Raw genomic sequence first — 14,761 nt, 5'->3', positions numbered from 1 at the left:
TCAAGGTCAGACTTTTTTCCCCTTTAATTAATTTAGTTTTAGTTTTCAACATTCACTTCATAAGCTTTTGAGTTTTAAATTTTCTCCACCTCCCTCCCTTCTCCCTTCCCCAAGAGGGTGTGCAGTCTGATAAAGGCTCTATATGTGCATTCTTATTAAACAGATTTTCACATTTGTCATGTTGTAAAGAAGGATTAGAATGAGTGGGAGAAACCACAAGAAAGAAAAAACCCAACAAAGCAAAAAGATAGAGCAGATAGTGTGCTTCAGCCTGCATTCAGGCTCCATAGTTCTTTCTCTGGATGTGGGTGGCATTTTCCATCATGAGTCTCTTGGAGTTGCCTTAGATCCTTGCCTCTCTGAGAAGAGCCAAATCTATCAAAGTTAGTCATTGAGCAATGCGACTGTTACCGTGTACAGTGTTCTCCTGGTTCTGCTCACTTCACTCAGCATCACTTCATGTAAGTCTTTCCAGATTTTTTGAAAGTCTACCTACTCATCATTTTTATAGCATAATAATTCCATCACATTCATATACCACAACTTGTTCCAGACTTTTATTATGAATATTCAACTACTGCCGAGTGTTACACTAGACTAATTGTTTCCTGGGTATGGTTTATGAAGGTGCTATTAAGTTCATAACTTGAAGCAACTTGTTAAAATATTTTGGGGGGTCATTTTGTTTTTACATATCAGAAGATAGATCAGAATAGATCAGAAACACTTCCCTGCTCCACAAAGTACATTTCTTAATATAGTCAAGGAACTTCCTAAAACAGTCAAGGAACACTGCAAAAGATCTTGATTATATACATATAATCTATCTTTGGTGGCACTAAGTAATTAAAGTTAAGGTATACTATCTTTCCTCATGTTAACTAATACTAAACCACAAAAATGACATGCACTATTATTTGCATATACTCATTTAGGCAATTTTCCTTACCTGTTTTGGGGGAATTAACTTTGTTGGGAGTTTGTTGTATATGTGTGTGTGACTTTGGGGGAGGGGAAGGGGGAAGTGTTTCATTGCATAAAAAGGTGTATCAATAGTAATAACATAAAACTATCCAAATGTTTATGGGAATAATATTATTTGGAATTGAAAAAAACTGAGAACTAGAAGTATATGAAAATTGGGAAGTGAATCATCTAGCATACACTCAACGGAACAGTTATTCTGGAGGTCCTACCATAAACTGTAGGGGGAATTTGCAGTCCCTGAAACTTAGATTTCCTTGAGTTAAGCCCCTAGCAACAGTCCTTGGTCTACTTTTCAAGGTTCAGCTGTCTGTTGGGTAGGCAGGGAGAACACAGCTCCTACACCAGAGGGTGTGGTCAATCTCTAACTGGCTAACCCTTCTCTTCTCAAGGAATCGGAGTATATGTTATTGTATTTGTCCTTTGTTTTTGAAGAGGACCATGACACCAAGATGATGACATGACTTGCAGATGGCATTGATTTGAGTGAGACAGGGTTGTGCAAGGTCACCAGTCTCATGTACTCCTCCAGAACCATCTGGGTCCAGTGGCCAAATATTCATCAGGATGACTGGAGATGACCCCCCCTGAATATCTGAGTAGAAAGGGAAGTCCATGCAATCTGTTCCAATCAGTACCTATTCAGGAATCTCCTTTACAACTTTCCCAATGAGTAGTCATCCAATCTGTCTGAAGGCTGCTAGCAAGGGAGAACCCATTACCTCCAGCCCACTCCACTTTGGGGTAGCTGAAGTTTTCTTCATCTCAAACTTTCTTTTGTCTCTTTACAACTTCTTTCCAATGTTTCTCTGCTGTTTTGCCCTCTGGGACCAAGTTGAAGAAGCCTAATTTCACTTCCAGGTGATAACCTTTTAAATACTTGAATAGTTATCCTATCTCCCTTAAGTCTTCTCTAGGTTAAATACCATCAGTTCCTTCAACCAATTCTTCATTGTTCTATTCCGTACTCTACAGTCTATCAGCATCACTTTCCAAAATGTGGTACCCAGGACTGAACAATACATGCAGATGTGAGGTCTGATCAGGGTGGAGTATAGTGGGCTAGACTGTCAGTCTAGGTCACATATCTCCCTTATCATAGCCTAAGTCTAAATCATACATATTTTTTGGCTGCTGCATCTCACTGTTGATTTATATTGAATTCATAGTCCATTAAAACACAGATCCTTTTCATAGGAACTGTTGTCTAGCCACACCTCTCCAGGCAATTTCTTGAACCTACATAAAACCACATTTATCTGTTCTAAATTTCATCTCATTAGATGATTTTAGCCTGCAGGGATCTTTTTGAAACCTGACTTGAGTAATCCAAAATGTAGGTTGCCTATCCCAGCTTTGTGTCATTTGAAAATTTGATAGGCATTACATATATCCATTTTTAATCAGGTGATGGATGAAAATGTTAAGTAGCCCAGGGCCAAGGATCCTTGAGGAACTCCACTAGAGATGTCCGTGGTGACATTGTCATTCATTTTTTAAAATAGCTTTTTACTGATCATGTTTAATTAATCTATTTTTAAAATCATAATAGCTATCCTAAGTATTCCTTCCCTTACTTCTCCCAGAGAACAATCCCATATAACAAATGGCAATTTTTAGAGAGGAAAAAAAGCACAACTGATGGGCATATGTCGAAAAAAACTGTACAATATGTAGCACATATGGACCTCCCATCATCACAAAGGAGTTTATTGAGGATGACTTCTCATAGCTCTTCATTAGAATCCTGCTTGATCTATATAATTTTGTTAACATTCACTTTTGATTTTTTTACTGTATAATTGTGGCATTCATTTTAAAAAAGTTTTATTGATGTGTTAAATTACAAACATTTCCAGATGACTCCCACTCCATGACAGGTCTCATAGGAACGTAAAATCATTAATTAAAGTAACAATATAGTGACCTCATAAAGTGCATACAACATTCCACATCTGAAGCATTCCTTTCCCTACGCTATCTATTTTCTAATTTTTTTTTAATGAATAGAAATCTATTTTTTCTTCCCTTCATCCCCCACTCCATGGTAAAAAGGAGAAAAGAAAGAAATTCTTCATAATGAATATGTATAATTGAGCAAGATAGTCTTCCTCTTTGGCTATATACAAAAATATGTTTGTCTCATTCTGCATCCTAAATCTATCTTATCTCTGACAGACGTTGAGCCATAAATGACTACTCTTTGGGTCTGATCAATAAACTAGTTCTGAACCTACCTGACAAATTCATACTTTCCATGATATGGTAAGGAATCATTGGTCTATGGATAGAAGATCATATTCTCCTCTTTTCTAAAAATCAAGACATTTGCTCTTCCATCAATCTCCACAAGCTTTTTCCAATGACTGACAGCAATCACAGCTGCCATTATTTTCAGTTCTGTGGGATGTACCTATCTGTGCCTGATGACTTAAATTCATCAAGGAGAGTTAAGGATATTTTTATTATTATTTTATTTGACCTTCAACTCCATACTAGCCATTTCATGTTACACATTTTATATGATCCTTTTCATTTCCAAAGACAATTCTCCATGTTTTTTAATTTTTTCTGTGTACTAGAGCATTCTTTCTTTTTGACAGAGAAAACAAGCCAACTAAGAGTTGAATAGTTCAGCTCCCCTATGTTATTCATTATCTCAGTCATCTTGAACAAGCAGTCCTAGCTTTAATTTAATAGCCCTCTTTTCCTCAACATAGATAAAAAATTCTTTTATTGTTTATTATTTTTTTATTTCACCACCAGCTCTAGCTTATTCTGAGTTATAGTTTGATATATTTTTCTGGATTTTTTTTACCCTTTTGTGTTCATATTCCATTACCTGTCCTTGAATGCATTTTCTATACATGGCTTTTGAAAAATCCATTTCTTCATGAGTTCCTTGTGCAACTACATCAGACCCTTTAAACTTAGTGCGACTACCCAATAAATTTTAGCCTTACTACATTTGGCTCAAAATTCTTGAACTCAAGTGATCCACCAGCCTCATCTTCTCCAGATACAAGTGTGTACCACCATGCTTGATTATTGATTGCATTTCTAAAATTTCTTCCTTTTCTATTTTATTTCCATTGTTGAGTTTTAGACCATGATATTCTCATTTATTTTTTCTCTGAATGCTTTAAAATATAGAGTCCCATAATTTGGGATGCATGTCAGCTTGTGCTTGAATTTCTTCCTTTTCTTTGCTCATTTTAAAAGCAGGCAGTCAATTTTCCCCAAAATTCTCACTTCAGCTTCATGTTCCTTTTTCTTGGTCAGAATCATCATAACTCTGTCAAATAGGTAATAAATGCACTATTATTTCTATTTTACATAGAAGAAGACTGAGTTTCAAAGAGATTATGTGACTTGACCAGGAATTTAAAGTTATTAAGAGATCTGAGACTTGAACTCAGTTCTTTTGACTTCAAGGCATGTCCTTTTTCTTCTACACCTCAGCTATTTCGAGACATGAAGATTCAGAGCTGAGGTTAATCAGTCCCATTCTCTCATTAAAAACTCTCTCACATCAGATCACAAAAATTATTTTGCCCCATTGAGAAGTATCTGACATTTACCATGCTTGTCAATCTTACTGCATCTCCCATCTCTTTCACTGATTTAAATGACATGTACATATACATAGCTATAATCACACACACACACACACATTCAATAAGTAGGTGTAAGCAGTTGTGTATTTTCACAGATATTGCCAAAGAGGACATTAAAATAGTTTCTATCAATTTCTGTTTCAAATGAATGAGTAAAACCTGCAGGTCTTAGGGGTCTTAGCAATGGACTGACAGATGGTAATTAAAATGGCAACCCCTTTTGAACTAAATGGGTAATTGGAAAATAACTTTTAGTAGTCTATTTCCCATTTTCCGCTCTCATATGAGAAACAGATTATGTTTTATCCCTTTAGACTGAGAGATTGTTGCAAGACCGTCATACTCATAAGAGTCACAGCATGGCACTGGAACATAAAATGACTGTGACCTTGTCTCTGAAAAGCTAAGGATAGAGTCTACTGTGTTACTCATACTGTGGACTTTAATTCTGTCTTTTTTAAAAGGCTTCTGGGTGGTTTAATGTCCTCTCTCTCTCTTCTCTTCTTTTCCTCCTCCTTTCTTAATTTCAATGCCCTTTGGCAAAAGCATTTCTGGGCAACACCCAGAGATATTTCAAGCCCAGCTGTATGTCCATATAACGTCTTTATTGATGTCAGCTGGCTCTGCTGTCACTGCATGTTGATTGGTATCCATGGGATACAGCAGAAGTACATTGCTATGGGCTTAAGCAGACAGTACCAAGCTTACTCAAAAAAAAAATTGGTACTATACATCCGTTTCCATTACTGGAGTGTGCCTGACCAGTCTTTTATTTCACGTTGCTTCTATCCCAAATTAGTGGGGCAGTCGTTGCTCTATAAACTCATTTGGAACATGGCAGAAAGGAAAAGAGATTGCCTCAGAGAGACAGACCTTTGTATACACAAATCTGTAAATCACAGAAATATTGTTCTCTGAGATATTTTCAAGTGTCTGAGCAGCTGCTCTTCTGGGAAGTGACTGTTTTTCCTTGATGAGTTTTATATGGTTTCAGCACAGTAGTCCTCTGGGTTGTTCTGCAAGTCAGCCAACAAATGTTTAATAAGTATTTACTCTGGGTCAGGCACTGTGCTAAGCACTTGGGATGCAAAGAAAGGCAAAAAGTAGTTCCAGCCCTCAAAAAGTAACTTGCTTTATTCCAACCAATGTATTCAAGAAGGCTACAGTCCTTTTAGAGCTATCAAAACAGATTCCTGTTGCATAAACGGAGGCAGCTGGTGTTGATTTCTGCAAACTTGAATAAATTTGCTAACTCTTCTGTCCAAACTATCACATAATTACAGAATGTTTGAATGAGAAGAGGAACTTAGAAGGCATAAAGCCCAATCTCCTCTTTTCACATATGAGGAAAATGAAACTCAAAGCCACACAACTGGTTAGTAATAAACCATGGCTAGAATCCAGGTTTCCTGGCTCCAAATCCAGTGAGATTTCCATTACTAATAAGGGTATGGTCAATTTGAGTTGAGTTGTTTGGTAGGATGGTTAACTGAAAAACTCAGTAAGATGACTACTATGTAAGAATACCTCTCCCAGTCTATTAAAAAAATGAGTTCAAATTCTTTAGCTTTGTACTCAAGGCTTCTGCAATCTGGCTTTATTCCAGGCCAGGCCAGGTCATTCTAATGATTCAGGATCAAGGGTTAACATTCAATGAGTCATTTATGGACCAATCTTAAAATGGAATAAAAGTCACTTTACTGCTTAAAAGACCAAAAGAATCCATTTCACAGTTAAGAGGATACAAAAGTATTTTTCTCCAGCTCCACAATCACCAGGTTAGGAGAATGTTCTTTACAGGCTCTAGGAGCTCAAGGGTATTCAGACACATCTTATTTGGATGGGACTTTTTAAATCATCTCCCTTCTCCCCTCCTCCAAAAAAGGACAAGCCCAGACCATTCCGGGGGAGTTGTCTGCAATGACAGGGGAATGGAGAGCAGGAGGAAGGAAGGCAAAGGAGGGAGGAAGAAGCCCTGACCCCAGACACATCAATACCAGGAGCATGGGTATGTGCTCATAGGCACTGCTCCTCCTCAACCCCAGTCCCAGTGATTGCCCCATGGTAGCACCTACCATAGGCTTCAACCATCCATTTCAACCTTCTTGTACAATCCAGTCAAACTGTAACACTTAGGCTATTCCCAAACATATCCCACTCTTTCCTACCCCCATGATTGTGGAGATAATAGGGAATCACTGGAGTTTGCTGAGTAGAGGGCTCACATGGTTGAACCTGTGAGGAATTGTTGGCAGCTGAGTAGAGAATAAATTGGAGTGGGAAGAGACTTGAAGAAGGAAGACCAATGGGAAGGCTACTGCAATAGGCCAGTTGAGAGTACCCAAAACAGTTATATCATCACTTGCCCATCTCTGAATTCTTCTGAACATAGTCCAGTGTCAGAGAGTTCAAAAGTACACCCCCTGTTTTGTTTTCTATTCTATATATATTATTTAGTACTTGATGTTATTTCAAAACGTCTACATAATGGTGTAAAGTTCTTTAAACATCATTATTGCAGTCAAATGGTACTCTTCCAAATCATTAGTCTTTGATGAGAATTGTCTCACTACAAAAATATTCATTCTCCAAAAATTATACAATGACAGGTCCAAAAGAAAGGCCTTCAATACATATACTACTACATACTAATATGATGACAAAAGTTGTACTTTGTTTCATCACAATTACGTTGGCGCAATATTCAACGTCATTTCAGCAACATACAACAAGCAGTGACACTGATGTCCAATGGCATGGTGTTTACTTTAGTGAGTAAATGGTCAATGAATGAACAGGCAGTTATGAAAAGAAGAAATCCGGGCTATCCATAATCATATACATTGGTCCTAAATACTAAAAATGAAACACAAATTAAAACAACTTTGAGGTTCCACTTCACACCTATCAGATGGACAATGATATCCAAAAAAAGAAAATGACAAATATTGGCAGGGTTACAAGAAAACAGATACAATAATGCCCTGTTGGTGGAGATGGGAGTTGGTCAAGTTTCTCTGGAAAGTAATTTAGTTTTACGCTCCTAAAGTTATTAAACTGCACACTCTTTTTTTTTTTTTTGCAGTGATTCAGCTACTAGTCTTATAGTCCAAAGAGATAAAAGAAGAGGAAAAGGACTCATATGGACAAAATATTTATAGTAACTCTTTGTGTGGTGGGAAAAAAGGGAAACTAAAGGGGTGCCCATCAATTAGGGAATGACTGAATAAAGTGTGGCATACGAATATTATAGTGCTATAAGAAAAAAAGGGATAGTTTCAGAAAAATAGCTGGGAAGATTAGAATGAATAGATGCAGAACAAAGTAAGGAGAACCAGAATAATAATGTATATGATAAAAACATTGTAAAGAAAAATGACTTTGAAAGACAAGAACGTTTAATCAGCGCAGAGACCAAGCACAATTAATTCCAGAGAACTGGTGATGAAAGATGCTCCCTACCTCCTGACAGAGAAGTGATAGACTCAAGGTGCAGAATGAGACATTTCATTAGATGTGACTATTAATAGTAATTTGTTGTCCTTTGATCTACTTATTTGTTACAAGGGTTTTATTTTTCTTTCTTTAAGAGGGAGAGAAAATATTACTTTGTTAATTAAAAATAAATTTTAAATAATAAAAGGGGAAGTGGGGCTTGAACTTTGATTCAACAAGTATTGCATTTGAATCTTACAAGCACCCTTATAAGGTCAGAGATACATCTATTACTCTCATTTGTTGTTGTTCAGTCATTTCAGTTGTGTCCAACTCTTTGTGACCCTGTTTGGGATTTTGTTGGCCAAGATATTGGAGTGGTTTGCCATTTCCTTCTCCATCTCATCTTGCAGATGAGGAAACCAGGGCAGATAGGGTTAAGTGACTTGCCCAGGGTCATACAGTTTATTAAGTGTCTGAGGCCAGTTTTGAATTCAGGAAGATGAGTTTTCTTGACTCCAGGCCCAGCTCTCTATCTACTACACCACCTTCCATTGGAAGAAAGCTGAGCAGTGGGGAGAGGTAAAACAGTAAGAGCAATGAGAAGGATCCATGTCACCTTTCAGACATCGAGTGAAGATAGTAGTAGGGTGGAAGACCATGGATGGAGGACAGAGAGCACTGTTGGTGAGAGAGCAATGTGGTGTGGACCTCTGACATGGGGGAGTAAAGGCTGGCTGCCTTTGACGGTCCCAACCTGTCTTCAGTAGAACAAAAAGGGGCTGTATCTTAAAGGGAGAGCAACCCAATGGAGGCAGGGATGTTTAATGGTCTCAGATCTGAGTCCTTTACTATGTAAATAAATTTTTTATGTGTAAGGGTGGTAGTTTCTATCTCCACCCTAATTAATGTAATTACAGAAGAAATAGAAACCTTGATTCAACCCATCTATCTATCAATCAACAGATTAAATTCAATATTAAGGAATTTCTTTATAACCTCATTAAAATGTAGGGATAAGCCTTTGATCAGATTGAAAGAATCATAGACTTTTGACCATTGAATGAAAGACAGATGATACCATATTGGAAATATTTTGTGATTAGTTGAGAAGATTGAGTGCTTCCCTTCTCCCACTGAGTCACTGATTCTTGCACATCTCTTAGGCTTCTTATAAAGGTAGTAATCAGGTTCAGTGGTGAATGCAGTCAATCCGTGAAGCAGTTCTACATCAAATAGTCCCAGGTTCCTCTCAGGTTCAGGAACCTGAGAGGTAATCCCTCTTGGAGGAGGGGAGTCTCTGTCTTTGTCTCTCTGTGTCTGTCTCTTTGTCTCTATCTCTCTCCATTAACCATGCCACCACAAAGAAGGGACCAATTAGAGACAAGGCACCTAGTTGGGAGCAGAGAAACATACTAAGGGAAAACAGATGGTCACCTGAGAAAGGAGAGGCTACACACCCAGGGACAGGGAGAGACACACGGAGGACAAATATAAACACAGAAAGATAGATACCTGAAAGAAAAAGAACTCTGAGGACTCATATTGACTCTGTGTATTTGTGGGAAGAGTGTGCCCTAGGCTTTTGGGAGGAAAGTATTTTGTACCAACTCTTCTTACTAAACTGCCTTAGTAAATACCCTTTCCCGAAAAGTTAAAATCTGACACTCCAATGTCAATGAGAAACATACTGGAGAAGGGAGTGGGGAAGGGGGAGATATTAGAAATCCAACCCCTTTGAGTTACCCCAAGGACCCTGAAGGAGTAGTAATTAACTCACTTTTGGAGATCGGAACCCACAAACTGGGGTACAAGATGCCTGAGGACATGTTATTTATAATATAAATACATTATATATAATATATTTATGATATAAAAAGAAGCTTTTTAGCTTGTGTACTTTGTTGTTGTTTAGTTATTTCAGTCGTGTCTGACTCTTTGTGACCCCATTTGGAGTTTTTTGGCAGAGACACTGGAGTGGTTTTGCATTTCCTTCTCCAGCTCATTTTACAGATGAGGAAACTGAGGCAAACAGGGCTAAGCAACTTACCCAGGGTCACACAGCTAGTAAGTGTTGGATTTGAATTTAAGAACTTACTTGTGTGCTTGTAAAGGGGACTGATGGCTCTTCTAAGAGAGTTTCCAGTTGCCTAGTTAGAGAACATGCCAGAGAAGAGGCCTCCAGGGTTTACCTGTCAGACTTGTTTCATGTCAGACTTGTAACATAAGGGTTACACTACCTAGTTCAGTTCTTTATTGGAAAGCTACCTTTTATGAAAGGACATAAAACAGCACATGCTATAGTTGGAAAGTGATTAGCTGTGGCTTTTAATAAAACTACCCTATGATTTGTATCATTCAGCAAAAATAAAAAAGGTAGTTGGGTCAAATTTGCATAGTAAAAGTTAAAACATTTGAGTCATCAACTTCTCTGCAGAATTTTTAAAACCTTCGTGATGTTCTAACAACTAATTGTAAAGAGACAGCCAGGGGAGGAGATTAAAGCTGAGTCAAAAGTGTGAAGGCTGGCGATGAGAGAGGGAAAGGGTAAGGAGTAGTTGCAAAGAAGGTAGAAATCTAGTATAGAATAAGAGAGGAAAAAAGAGCTCGCAGTAAAGTGAGAAAGTCAGGAAACTTAAAATTTCCATGACAACATGAGCTCAACTACACTGAGCATTCTAGTAGAGATGCCTGATACAGAGGACAATTGCAAGAAGTCAAAAAGTAACAAGACCATTAGGAAAAGGTCTATAGGTACAAGAATATTGAAAGCAATTCTTTGGTATTGAGAGAGAACTGGAAACTAAAGAGGTGTCCATCAGTTGGTGAATGGCTAAACCGGTTTTGGTATATGAATATAATAGAATAGTATTACACTATAAGAAATAATGAGGTTTTGAAAAAAATATCAATTAATTAATTTTTAGTTTTCAATATTCACTTAATTCACTCAAAACCATAAGATTTTGAATTCCAAATTTTCTCCCCCTACCTCCCTTGCCCCACTCCAAGATGGCAAACAATCGACATAGGCTCTACATATACATTCATATTACACATATTTTCACATTAGTCATGTTGTAAAGGAGAATTAGAACCAATGGGAGGAACTACTAGAAAGAAGAAACACGAGAGTGAGGGAGAGAGAGAGAGAGAGAGAGACAGACAGACAGACAGAGAGACAGACACAGAGAGACAGACACAGAGAGACAGAGACACAGAGAAACAGAGAGAGACAGACAGAGACAGAGACAGAGAGAGAGAGACAGAGAGAGAGAGAGACAGAGAGACAGAGAGACAGAGAGAGACAGAGACCAGATATTATGCTTTGATCTGCATTCGGACTCCATAGTTCTTTCTCTGGATGTGGATAGCATTTTCCATCATGAGTCTTGGAGTTGTCTTAGGTCCTTGCATTGCTGAGAAGTGCTAAGTCTGTCCAAGTTAGTCATCACACAATGTTGTTTTTACTGTATACAATTGTCTTCTAGTTCTGCTCACTTCACTCAGCATCAGTTCATGTAAGTCTTTCCAAGTTTTTCTGAAGTCTTCCTGTTCATCATTTCTTATACAACGATAGTATTCCATTACATTCATATGCTGCAACTTGTTCAGTCATTCCTCAATTGATGAATATCCCCTCAATTTCCAACTGAGATTGTTTCAAAGAAGCCTAGGAAGACTTATATTAACTGATGAGAGATAGGGAGCTGGAGTTCAAAGGAGAGAATAATGATAATGATAACTACCATTTATATAGCGTTTGCTACATGCTAAGTGCTTTACAGTTCTTATTTCATTAGATCCTCACAACAACTTTGTGCTGCTGTTATTGTCCCCATTTTACAGATGAGGAGCTGAGGTAAATGGATTTAGTGCCTTGCCCAGGGTCCCACAGCTAGTAAGGATCTGAGGCTAGATTTGAACTCAGGTCTTCTTGACTTCAGGTTCAGCATTCTATCCATTCTGCTCCCTAAATTAGGAATGGATAACTAAATTTGGGAGTCATTTTCATAGATTTGTAAATTAAACTAATGAGGATGAGTGAAATCCCTAAGAAAAAGAGCATAGAGGATAGAGAGAAAAGTATGTAGGGAAGAGTCTTCATTTCCCACCCAGCTGCACTTCTTTGGACTCCATAATGCTCCTAGGATGCTCATCATTAGGAAACTCAGCATTCTGCCACATTGCATCAGTCTTGGTACTCATACCTCATCAATCTTAGTAAATTTTTTTCTGATTAGACTGTGGAGCAAGGAGTTCCTCCCCAAACCTCCATTTAAAGAAGTCTCCCAAGGTCATCACCTCTTGGGGTACCTGCCAATCTCCAACTTCCTTTTGTGTGTTATTCTTCTTTACTATATGGTAAGCTCTTTGAGGGCAGGGACCATCTTTTTTTCCTTCTAATTTCTATACCCAGCACATAGCACAGGACTCGGTACATAGCAGTTATTTATTTATTTATTTATTTATTGACTGTCTACACTGAAAAGACCAGAGAATAATGAAGAAATGGTGTGAAATGGACAGAGAAGAACTGGGGGCCATATTTCTCACAGAAATCCAAGGCAGAGAGTATTCGGGAGGAATGGATGATCAACCAGGTCAAGTGTTGCAGAAAGGTCAGGGAAGGTGAGGAATGGAAGAAAGCCACTAGATTTATTAATTAAGAGGCCATGGGAGATCTTTAAGAGAGCAGTTTCAGTACTTAATCTTTTATTTCTGGAAACTACTATCCAATTTCCTACTCAGAAGTTCTGAAATATCCACTTTCAACTTGTCCTCAAAGAATTTCAACTATTTTTGACTGGTCAAGTAGCAGAACTTGTTTTCATGTTGAAGACATTTATATCTCAATATGATGAAAGTTATATAAAGGCAAGGTGGAATGAAAGGCAATCCTCGCATTGCAGGGAGAACATATTTCATCATATCTAAACTGTTATTTGCCTAAAGCTTTTTTTTCCAACTTGAGAAAATTTTTCTCCTTTGGAAAATTAAATAAGAACAAATCTCAACTATGGAAACCAAACAGCCACCTCTAGGCCTTTCCTCCAAAAGATCATGTTGGAAAAAAGAATTTTTGAAGTAGGTATTATTTTCCAGTGATTGTTTTAAAGTAAATGGGTAAAGACAGTCAGTTCAGATTAGAGAAAACAAATTTCAATGAGTCTCCAGTGCTTGAGATAGGGATCAGAATAAATTTATTGTTCTGAATTTCCCAATAGCTACTGCTATTGGTTAGAAAATAATGTTAGAAAGTAGTGTTTTCCATTTTCAGTGAAATTAAGTTGGATGGGAAAAGAATTTGAAGAAGAAGGAGGAAAAAGAAGAGTGAGGAAGGAGATTTCATAGGGTTTTGTAATTATGGGAGAGGTCAAGAGTCTAAAAAAGGGAAGACTTCAAACTGAAGGAAAGGAAAATGATTCAAAGATTCCTCAAAAAAAAAAAAAAGAATGGAAACTAACGATCCCTAGCATTTATGTAGGGACTTAAGGTTTGCAAAGTGCTTTACAAATATTATTCTATTTCATCTTCACAACGACCCATTTTACAGATGAGGAAATGGAGGCAAAAAGAGGTTAAATGACTTGCCTAGAGTCACACAACTAATAAATGTGCAAGGCAGATTTCAAACTTGGGTTTTCCTGATTTCAAGTTGCAGGGCTTAGTTCATTGTGCCATCTAGCTGCCTGAAAGATTCGAAGAGGAAGACTGGAAAAGAAAAAGAAAGAGGAGCAAAAGAAAAAGGGCCTAAGTTGAAGGAGAAGAGGGATAGGGAGTGAAGGATTGGAAGGGAGAAAAAGAGAACTGAACGATGATGAAGATGATGAAAAGTTCACGAGGAAAAGAAGGAAACTGGTAAAATAAGACAAAGGATATAGCTATGAAAGTCCTAATGAGGTTAGAAGGTTCTGACTGGGAAAAAAGTAAAATACTTTGTAAATCTTAAAGATGTAAATTATATATTTGGTTTCCTGGTGCACATTACATCTTTCAGATCTTTATCTGATTTGATTTTCAACCATAAACTTCATAGTTCTTACGCATTTTAGATAGATGTGTGCAGTTACTGTCTAAACACATAAAGATATGAAGTGGTTCATATGTAGCATGGTTAGATAATGTGTTCTGGGAAATGACCCACTCCCTTTCCAGTTGCTTCCTCTGCAGAGAGAAGGAGGGCAATCTGTCATCCAGATAGTTGGAAGGATCAGGGAAGGTGTGGATGGAGAAGCTGAGTCTTGCAAGAAGGGAAAAATCTTAATAGGCAGAGGTGTAGAGTCTGTTTTAGATAAGAGTAACATAAGATACAACTACCAAGAAATGAGAGCTGAACAAGAGAGGGGAACAGGGAACATCTTTCCCCTACCCACAACTCCCACCAATAAGCTCACACTTAGTTATCCATCCCCCAATCAAATTAGTTTCATGAATACCAGAAAAAATAGAAGGACCAGTGTTCTATCAGATTGTCAAAACCTTACCTGAGATTTATTGATAGGAAAACCAGTGGTTTTAAGCAAGCACAGCTGGTTTTTCTTAGCTGTAAATTTATTGCTGTCAAACATTTTTTTGGTATTCTGGAAATGAATGGTTAGCCTTACACAACAGCACAGGAAGAATCATTCTAGCTGCAAATAACAACCTTACTGGATAAAAGTTGTGCGAAAAGAAATTCTCATTCTCCTAAGGACATTTATACAGTCACCTTCTATTCTTAA

The sequence above is a fragment of the Notamacropus eugenii genome, chromosome 3, assembly GCF_028372415.1.
Source record: "Notamacropus eugenii isolate mMacEug1 chromosome 3, mMacEug1.pri_v2, whole genome shotgun sequence".
NCBI lineage: Eukaryota > Metazoa > Chordata > Mammalia > Diprotodontia > Macropodidae > Notamacropus > Notamacropus eugenii.
Note: the sequence above shows the minus strand (reverse complement) of the source record.